The 10,060-nt window shown below is 33.3% G+C and overlaps 1 long non-coding RNA gene across 1 annotated transcript; it reads left to right on the top strand.

Annotated features, from left to right (window-relative positions):
* The first annotated feature begins 824 nt into the window (after positions 1–824).
* Positions 825–1,170, top strand: LOC130903054 (uncharacterized). Its single transcript, XR_009060534.1, has 2 exons — positions 825–857; positions 924–1,170. It is a non-coding gene; the product is annotated as an uncharacterized LOC130903054 (long non-coding RNA).
* The last annotated feature ends 8,890 nt before the right edge of the window (positions 1,171–10,060 follow it).

Genomic DNA, 10,060 nt, shown 5'->3' with positions numbered 1-10,060 from the left:
ATAGAATACATAAAAATGGTTGAAATTAAATTTGATACAAAAGTTCATTAAGTAAATATGAAAAAATGAGGTACTATTCTTGATTATACTCCAGCAAACTTTCCATAACTTAATGGAAAAGTGATTGAGGGTAAACCACGGACACTAAATAATTCAAGTGTATTTGGCTCAGATGCTTATGCCAAACATTTAGAAAAAAACCTCAAAATTTGACAATAAAAAGAAAAAACTTCAGGTGATAGGATACTCGAATGGATATCGGCTCTGGAATAAAAATGAAATACATGATAATTCCTCAAGAAGCTTGAACAATCTTGACAGTACTTTAACTCTTGATAAACATTGTACTTCACAATGAAGCAGGAATGCTTTGTGCTCACTTCCCATTTCATCACACAGAATAGCAAAAAGTCGGGATTACTTGGGCCGTGACTTAATGAAAGTTACAACCCTCAGTTCATAGCACGAGCACCATCAGTTGTCCGTTTTATTTCGTTATCTGTAATTAAATCATCGAGATATTTAAAAATTTTTTCCGCTGTTGGTTTTGACTATAAAGACTTGCAAAAAAGCAGTTTTTCTTTTATGCTTTAATTGGGTTCGAAACCTAACAAAGGCTAATAGATTAGCTTAGCAAGAAACCTCAGTACTTTCATCAAGTTGATGTGAAAAGTTTGTTTTAAAAATTCCTTTTCAGTGAATGAAACTTCAGATTCTACCCTACAGAATGAGCTGTTCTATTTTTAGCTATCAATACGAATAGGCGATATGATGCAATTATAGCTTGTCTATTTTGCTCACCAGAAATTGATGTTTTCATTACTGGGTGTGACTTTAAGAATAAGTTCGAGTAAGAGGTGAGAATGCTTATCATTTGAACTGAACTTGAATGTTACAATCATACATAATTTCGAATTGTATAGGTATGAAGAAATTGAAAATGGAACTGAAGATACCTACAATATTAAACTCAAACCTGAATGTATGCAATTATGGAATGAACGTTTGATTGGATTGCACAGTGACAAATTGACAAATGTAAAAGAAGCATTAAGAAAACGAATGGCAATACCAATACTGACAACTCCACATCAGATAATACTTTGAATGGCTAATGAAGATGCTAATAGAAAACAAAATGGGGAAAGTGAATTGAATAATAGAGGTAAATATTTAATTACAATAAATATATGTAAAAACTTATGATATACATGTTGTTTGGTTGATTGTACAATGAATCGACACTGAGAACATACACACAGCTGCCGAAAATTCATCAATCGTCAGTTGATTGAATTAGTAAACTCACTCTCTACTCAATAACAACATTCTGTGGGCTAATGTAAAAGGCTTTTCTGTTCTATTTTTAGCGTGATGGGTGATGGGATGGTTAAAAAATGTTTTTGATGAATTTAAATTTGAAAAATCTGTCCCCACTTTCATGAATAAATTCGACGCATTTTTTTATTAAATTAGTTTTTCGCTACCACAAAGTCCTTGCAAAATGAAGTACCCAAGGCCCCTTGCTTCGGGTAATTCATCAGTATTCATGTTTGTTTCCTGTTTCTTTTTTATTGGAACTTCAATACCAGTGACAACGTTAGAACATTCTTCTTGTTGGTTACAAGAGTTAGTTTATTCTTAGAAGCACTTAAAGTTTCAAATGAGTGTAATAATTCAATTTAGGAAAATTTAGATGAAGCGGCTCTTTCAGACATCGTTGTAAAGTACAAAATATGCAATAAATATGCATGTCGATGAGTATGATTTACACAATCTAAATGCTTTTAAGAGGTTGGCAATATCTAATACTAATGAATGAATCACCTCTTCCCAAATAGTATTTACAAAGCCAGATCGATAAGTCCACTTTTTGAATTTCCCGCCTGCCAACTGAAACAGCAACACTGCACATATCAATATGCGGTGTTGTTTGATTACTATATCTATACACCAAAAAATTGCTAACAATAATTTATTCAAACTGCTTAAGTTATTTAAACAACTTTTTTTTATTAATATTAAATATATTGATTAAATCTGAATAACTATATGTAAAAAAAAACTCGCGTGAAGAACAGCAAGGGCACGGAGGTAAACGTATAAATAGTATGGGAGCTCAACAAGATTTGAAATTTTTATAAAAAGATTCATTAATATCTTATATGAAAGAATAATCTAAATCCCTTCAATTTCAAACACATATATAAACATTTTTCTTCAAAACAATTAGAAAACACAATTAAGATTTTTACTTCACCAAAGAGTTTGTGATAACCTTTTCAGAATGTAAATAAATGATTCTGTGAATGTAAAACGATCGGTTAAACTTACATTCTGGTCCACATTTCTTAGACTCACATTTTAATCATTCTCCAAAGCAACCATGGCATCTTGAATTCAAGTAGTCACAAAAATCTATTTCTAATTTATTTTCATAAGATTAATCTTTTTCTTAAAAGCGTCTTGTAAGATTTTTCAGTTTGTGGTTTTGTTGTAAGTGAATATAGATATATTTTCGAGATCAAATCTTACTTTCTTCTTTTTTGGAGGGCTAACGTTTTCATTCAGTGCTCTGACTGACACTGGATATTGACGGTATTGCGGAATTATACTGATACATCTTAACTAGACATGATTTTTTCCTTGGAGGTTTATCGTTATTTTCCTAAATAAAAATATTTTCAAGACCAAGAAAATAATTTTGATGAAAAAGTTTATGAAAATATATAAACTAGGCAACATCGCTATGTATCTGTATTCGTTTGCGATAAAATGGCTGCCTTTGTTCACTAAAAACTGAGAAAGCATTTTGAATAGATTTGTTGGAGTGAAATATTTTTGAGTGTTTAGATATTGTTAAAGTGACGTATTAGTCTTAGTTTTAATTTTTAGAAAAGCTTTTTATATTTCCCTATTCCAGTCATATGGTTAAATTAGTTACTTACAAAACTCTACAGAATAGGATACTCAAAAATTGTATATTCTTTTTCTGTTCAAGGTCAAATACCTTTAACTTGATAGTTAATCTGTAGTTTTGTCGTTTTTCAGTTTTATGGAAAAAATAGATTAGATAGTTACATATTTTTATCGTATTCCTACGTCACATCGTTGTGAAGAAGTGATTCATGAGTAAAAATGCAAATAAAATTTGAAAACTTCATTTTTTTGGCCAGCTTATATAATACCAACAAAATACTTCATCAAATTAAAAACAAACAATATCACTTTTGCATAAAAATGTACCAACTCAATACTCAACGAAAAGTATATTAATCAGTTGTTCTACAGTTTAGAGACTAGGTACCTAATCATTATAATTACCTAATTATAAAATAATCTTTCTGGCTTTCTGAGTGGCAAATTTATCAATACTTTTAGAAGCACTTAAAGTTTCAGGTGAGTGAAATAATTAAATTTCTAAAAATTTGGATGAAGCGGATCTTTCAGACTGATGTAAACTACAAAATCAGCAATAAGTATGCATTAACAACATTTTTCCAACAGACAATAAATACCTTTCAGATGTTAAGTCTAAACACTGCTAAGAAGTACCCGGTTTAATATCCCCAAATTTAACATAACTTTTTGCCGGAAAGCAATATTCTTTGTAAATAAGCTAATTCTTTTATCAATTACACATTCTTTTTCAAAAATATTTTTTCAGGATTTTCTTCCATTGAAAATTGTTTGCTTTGAAATGAGATCCACAAATATAAACTTCTTCTGGTAAATCTTTTTCCTGTATTTTCAATGCATCTAGCTACTTTTGTCTTTGCTCTACATTCGTACGAAATCTACAATTTTATATTGTAAAAAGTTATCGATTTATCAACAAATAAGTTTGCGTTACTCCACTGATACTCCCCTATGGAATGAAAAAAAAAATAAGACTAATATGTCACTCGAAAAATATCTAAACACTCAAACAAAGGCAGCCATTTTATCGCAAACGAATACAGATACATAAGATGTCTCGGTATAATTCCTCAATACCGCTAATATCCAGTGGAGTCAGAGCACTACATGAAAACTTTAGTCCTCCAATTCTATATCCACTTACAACTAAACCACAAACTGAAAAATCTCACAAGATGCTTTCAAGAAAAAGATTAATCCGATTTAAATCCGTCAGACCTACAGCATCCAGTCAAAATTATCCTCAAACTGATAAAAATAGAGAAAGATCATGGCGACTTGATAACGCAATTTTACCGACATCGAATTAGTGTAAGACACCGATTAAAATAAATAAAAAAAACCATTTCGATATGGTTCGGCAAGTCTATCGCCATCCAGAGACACTAGTGAACAAATTGCAGAAAAATAACGATATTCTTCCACGAAGCATATTGACATGTGCAGTGTTGCCGTTTCAGTTGGCAGGCGGGAAATTCAAAAATTGATGGACACATCGATCTGGCTTTGTAATTACTATTTGGGAAGAGATGATTCATTCATTAATATTAGATATTGTCAACCTCTTAAAAGCATTTAGATTCTGTAAATCATACTCATCAATATGCATATTTATTGCATATTCTGTATTTTACATCAGTCTGAAAGATCCGCTCCATCTATATTTTCCTAAATTGAATTATTATACTCATCTGAAACTTTTAGTGCTTCCAAGAGTGAGGACTCTCTTATAACCAATAAGAAAAATGTTCTAATAATGTCACTGATATTGAGGTTCCAATAAAAAATAAAAACAGGAAATTAACATGAATACTGATGAATTATCCGAAGCAAGGGTTACTTCATTTTGCAAGGACAAGGAAAAACTAATTTACAAAAAAAATGCCTTGAATTTATTCATGAAAGTGGGGACAGATTTTTAAAATTTAAATTCTTTAAAAACATTTTTCAACCATCCCATCACCAAAGAAAAGCTTTTTATATTTCCCGATCCTATCGTATGGTTCAATTAGTTATTACTTAATGTTGCTCGACTTCGAGATAATGAAGGAGTTGAGCGGAAACAAAAATTAAAACAATACATATTTTCTACGAAAAGGATTTTAGGGATCTCAAATATTTGAGTTTATCTACTCGAAAGTAGCTTTTTCATAACTACGATGTTTTATATAAAAACACATGATTTGTTAGTATTTATTTAAGTGATACCAAAATTTAAATTGTCCACAGTAATCAGTACAAGATGAGTAATTATTGAACTTACCACTGAATTTGGAAGTTGTTCTAATTCAATCTGAGTAATGATAGATATGTAATCAAATTACATATTTTGTTCAATGCCTTTAGTGAGTTTACTAATTCAATCAACTGACGATCTTAAATGAAATTATACTCGGTAATATTTTTTTGGTTTGTACAAAACACATAGAGACTAACGGAGAACGTCGAAACAGGCGTCAGGCAGTCGAATAGTGAGTGTGGTAATAGTAGTACATGTCTTGGATTTCTCAATGTGAATATTCTTCTTATCTTCATAGTATCTTTTAAGGACTTCTAGTTTTGTGATATGTTCATTCAACAAATTTTCGGCAGCTGTCTGTATGTCCTCAGTGTCGATTCATTGTACAATCAACCAATCAACATGTAAAGTACGAATCAACTAAGAAAATGCCACAGGCGTCATCAACTAGTTATCGTCTGCCTCACTTTAAAATATTCCCTCTCTGTCGCTTCAGACTGATATACCAGTGGCGTAGGTTCTTATTTCTTATTTACAAAAAAATATATTTTAAAGATTTAAACATATATTACAGTAGGATATTACTTAGTTATTACTATCTTATAGAAATAGCAACTGTTTATTGCATAGAGGTTTGGTGTGCATGGTATATTTATAATAAACGCAGTGTTTGCACGTGTTGAGTGTAATATTTTCATTCAAAGATTTCAGGCATTAGTTGACCAGAATCAGCAGTTATCTCAAGTAGAAAAGTTGTATTATTTACAGGGCCGACTTAAGGGTGAGGCAGAAAAATTAATTCAGCAACTTGAGTTGACAGATGAGAATTATTTAGTAGCTTTTCGTATATTGCGAGAACGATTTGAAAACAAAAAAAATATTATAGACAAACATGTAGAAGAATTATTTAACATGCCAGTAATTACTAAGGAATCAGCTCCTTTTTTAAGAAATTTAACTGACACATTCAAACAACTAATTACTTCACTCAAAGCTCTAGGTGAACCAACTGATTCGTGGGATCGCCTATTAATTCAACTATTAAAAATTAAACTAGACGCACGTACTAGGGAACGTTGGCATGAACATTTACATTTACAAAATAAAAGAGAACCTCCACCATTGTCAGAATTTCTCGACTTTTTAGTAAATCGTTGTGAATATTTAGAAAGCAAAGAAAAAACTGATAATCAGCAAACCATGTTAAAATCTAACTATTATAATCACACGCACAAAAATGCAAATAACAGTATACAAACAAACAAAATTAATTCTAAATATCCCTCACGAGGTGAAGGTCAAACAATCACATGTGCCGTCACGCAGGCGCAATGCGCTTATTGCAAAGATCAAGATCATTACATTTATTCATGTAAAAAATTCCTTAAGTTACCAAGTTCAACGCGACAAAACGAGGTAATTAAACTAAAATTATGCTTTAATTGTCTCAGAGGTGATCATAGGTCAGATTCTTGCACTCGTGGAACCTGCAAGGTTTGTCAAAAGAAACATAACACACTAATTCATCGAGACAACATTCAAACACAAAATCACAGCAATCCTTCATTAGCCACAAACACACATTTGGCAGTTAAAAATATACAAAACACAGACGCACCTCAAGAAACTATCCAACTCTCATCAATCACACATCATCTAAATAATAAAAAACAAAATGTTCTTCTTAGCACAGCGGCTGTATTCCTCAAAGACAAATCAGGCAATTTAATCAAAGCACGTGCATTGTTAGACTCGGGTTCTCAATCAAATCTAATAACCTCTGACCTTGCGCGAAAATTAAATATCGGTACTACCAAAATAAACTTACCAGTGATCGGTGTTAATCAGGTTACTACTAATATCACAGATCAATTAAATATTGATATAATTTCAAGAGAAAACAATTCTTTTCAACAAAATGCTACATTTTTAGTTATAAACCAAATAGCGGGTAATATTCCAAACTTCAAAATCGATTGTCAACATTTAAATATTCCGAAACGAAACACATTACTCTTGCGGATCCTGAATTCGATAAATCCGCCAAACTGGATATTCTCTTAGGCGCAGGTGTCTTTTGGGATATTTTAGCGGATGGGCAATTTAAGCTCGGCGACGGTAAACCGATACTTCAGAAAACATTATTTGGATGGGTCATATCGGGACCCATATATCAAAATTATTCAATTCAAAATAACAGTAGTAATACCATATCATGTAATTTAATCACAACTACGCTTGAAAACGCAATTGAGAAATTTTGGAAAATCGAGGAATACCAAGACGATAACAAAACCAAACGGACGATTGAAGAAAAACAATGCGAAGAACATTTCCTAAAAACAATTCAGCGGACTGAAACTGGCAGATTTCGTGCGACGTTGCCAGTTCGCGAAGATGTAGGCGATTTGGGGAATTCTAAGATGAATGCGATTAAAAGGTTTCACAAATTAGAATGTAAACTGATCAATGATACAGTCATACGTCAACAATATTCGGAGTTCATGAGGGAATATGAAAAACTCGGGCACATGACCAAGGTGCCGACGTGGGCAACGGAAGTGGATGGAAAGGGAGTTTTTTACCTACTACATCATGGTGTCGTGAAGGATAGTGCAACCACTAAACTACGAGTGGTGTTCGATGCATCCGCCAAAACAGGAAACGGTATTTCGTTGAATGATACGCTAATGGTGGGTCCTACAATACAGGAAGATCTTTTTGCTATCATCATTCGTTTTAGACAACACAATGTAGCAATGGTAGCGGACATAGAGAAGATGTATCGGCAGGTGGAAATTGTAGAAGAGCAACGTGATTTACAGCGAATTATGTGGCGTTCGGATCCAAACCTGCCTCTAGAAGTCTACACATTAAACACCGTAACATACGGCACAGCTCCAGCTTCATTCATTGCTATACGATGCTTGCACCAACTCGCTTTAGAAAACAGTAAAAAGTACCCAGTAGCATCACAAGTAATAACTGGCGATTTTTATGTTGATGAACTCATCACTGGTACAGACACCAACATCACCAACATTTTAGAAAGTGGATCCTTTCCTCTTCGGAAGTGGAAAACTAACAAACCAAACATTTTCAACGATATTAACAACATTTCAGATCTACCAGATCATTATCTATCAACCGATGACCAATCAAAAACTTTAGCGTTTGTCTGGAACTCTCAATCAGACACGCTACATTTCAGCACAGATTCAATACAAATTGAAAATAACAATTTCACAAAACGCGAAATACTCTCCGTAATTGCTCAGTTATTCGATCCATTGGGCTTGGTCGGTCCAGTAATTGTTAAAGCCAAGGTTATCATGCAAAAACTTTGGCAGCACAAAGTAGATTGGGATCAAATTGCTCCTTCACCAATAATTTCAGAGTTTATTCATTTACAAAAGGAATTACCTATTTTGGCTACAATTAAAATTCCTTGACAAATAACAGTTCCCAATGCCAATATTATTGAAATTCACACTTTCAGCGATGCATCTACTATCGCGTATGGTGCGTGTTCATACCTACGAACTGTAGATAACTCCGGACAATGCTCTGTACGTTTAATTTGTGCTAAATCAAGAGTAGCACCTTTAAAGGTTGTCACGTTGCCACGCTTGGAGCTAAACGCAGCTTTATTAGCAACGAATCTGACAGCTAAGCTCATGGAGGCTTTTACTTGTCGTATATCTAACATTTTTTATTATACTGATTCAACCATCGTTTTATCGTGGTTAAATACGGAACCCGCACTTTTAAAAACATTTGTAGCAAACCGCGTAGCGGACATACAAGGAAAATCCAAAATCGAAAATTGGCAACATGTAAAATCCGAACATAACGCGGCTGACATCATCTCGAGAGGATCACTACCCAGTCAGCTGCTCGAATGCGACATGTGGGGGAACGGGCCATTCTTTCTAAGCAATCCTAATCGACCGGTCACGAATAATAATTTTTTACCACTCAATGAATTACCAGAGGTAAAAAATTCCGCGTTAACACAAAATGTAATTATAGCTGATAGTACGATATTCGAGAGATATTCTAATTTCGACAAATTAAACAGAGTCATAGCGTGGATTTTACGATTTAAAGGTAACACATTACGTGCAAAACATGATAGAATATACGGTACAAAACTCACAGTGCACGAATTAAAACTGGCAAAACAAAGTATTATAAGGGCAACGCAATCAGTGCATTTTGCGGAAGAAATAAAATGTTTAATTAAAAATAAACCGCTAAACGCTCATTCAAAATTGTTAACTTTAAACCCATTTTTAGATAGCGATCATTTATTGCGGGTAGGGGGGAGAATTGTCAATTCAAACTTTTCATTTGACAAAAAATTCCCTTACGTCATACCTCATAATGGTCACGTCACGCGCCTTCTAATCGAAAGAGAGCATACATTATTATTACACGCTGGTGCTCAAGCAACTTTGGCCTCTTTCAGAAATAACTTTTGGCCATTGCGGGGTAAACAAATTGTCAAAAAGATTTTACATCAATGTATAACTTGCTTTCGAGTAAAGCCTCGCTCTTACAATGAAAAAATGGGAAACTTACCTAGCGTACGCTTCGCACAAGCTAGACCGTTTTTAAGCAGTGGCATCGATTACGCGGGGCCATTTTCGGTCAAGGAAGTTAAGCACAGAAATAGAAAATTTATAAAGGCATATTTGTGTATTTTTATTTGCATGACTACCAAGGCTGTGCATTTAGAGGTAGCAACTGATTTAACTGCAAATTCGTTTCTAAACGTCCTCAAAAGATTTTTTTCACGGCGCGGTCTATGCAGTGATATATATTCTGACAATGGGGGATGTTTCGTTGGAGCAAACAATGATTTGCGATCGTTCCTAAAAACATTAGAACAAGACAATT

The sequence above is a fragment of the Diorhabda carinulata genome, chromosome Y, assembly GCF_026250575.1.
Source record: "Diorhabda carinulata isolate Delta chromosome Y, icDioCari1.1, whole genome shotgun sequence".
NCBI lineage: Eukaryota > Metazoa > Arthropoda > Insecta > Coleoptera > Chrysomelidae > Diorhabda > Diorhabda carinulata.
The sequence above is the reverse complement of the archived record's forward strand: the minus strand, read 5'-3'. Positions and strand labels throughout refer to the sequence as shown.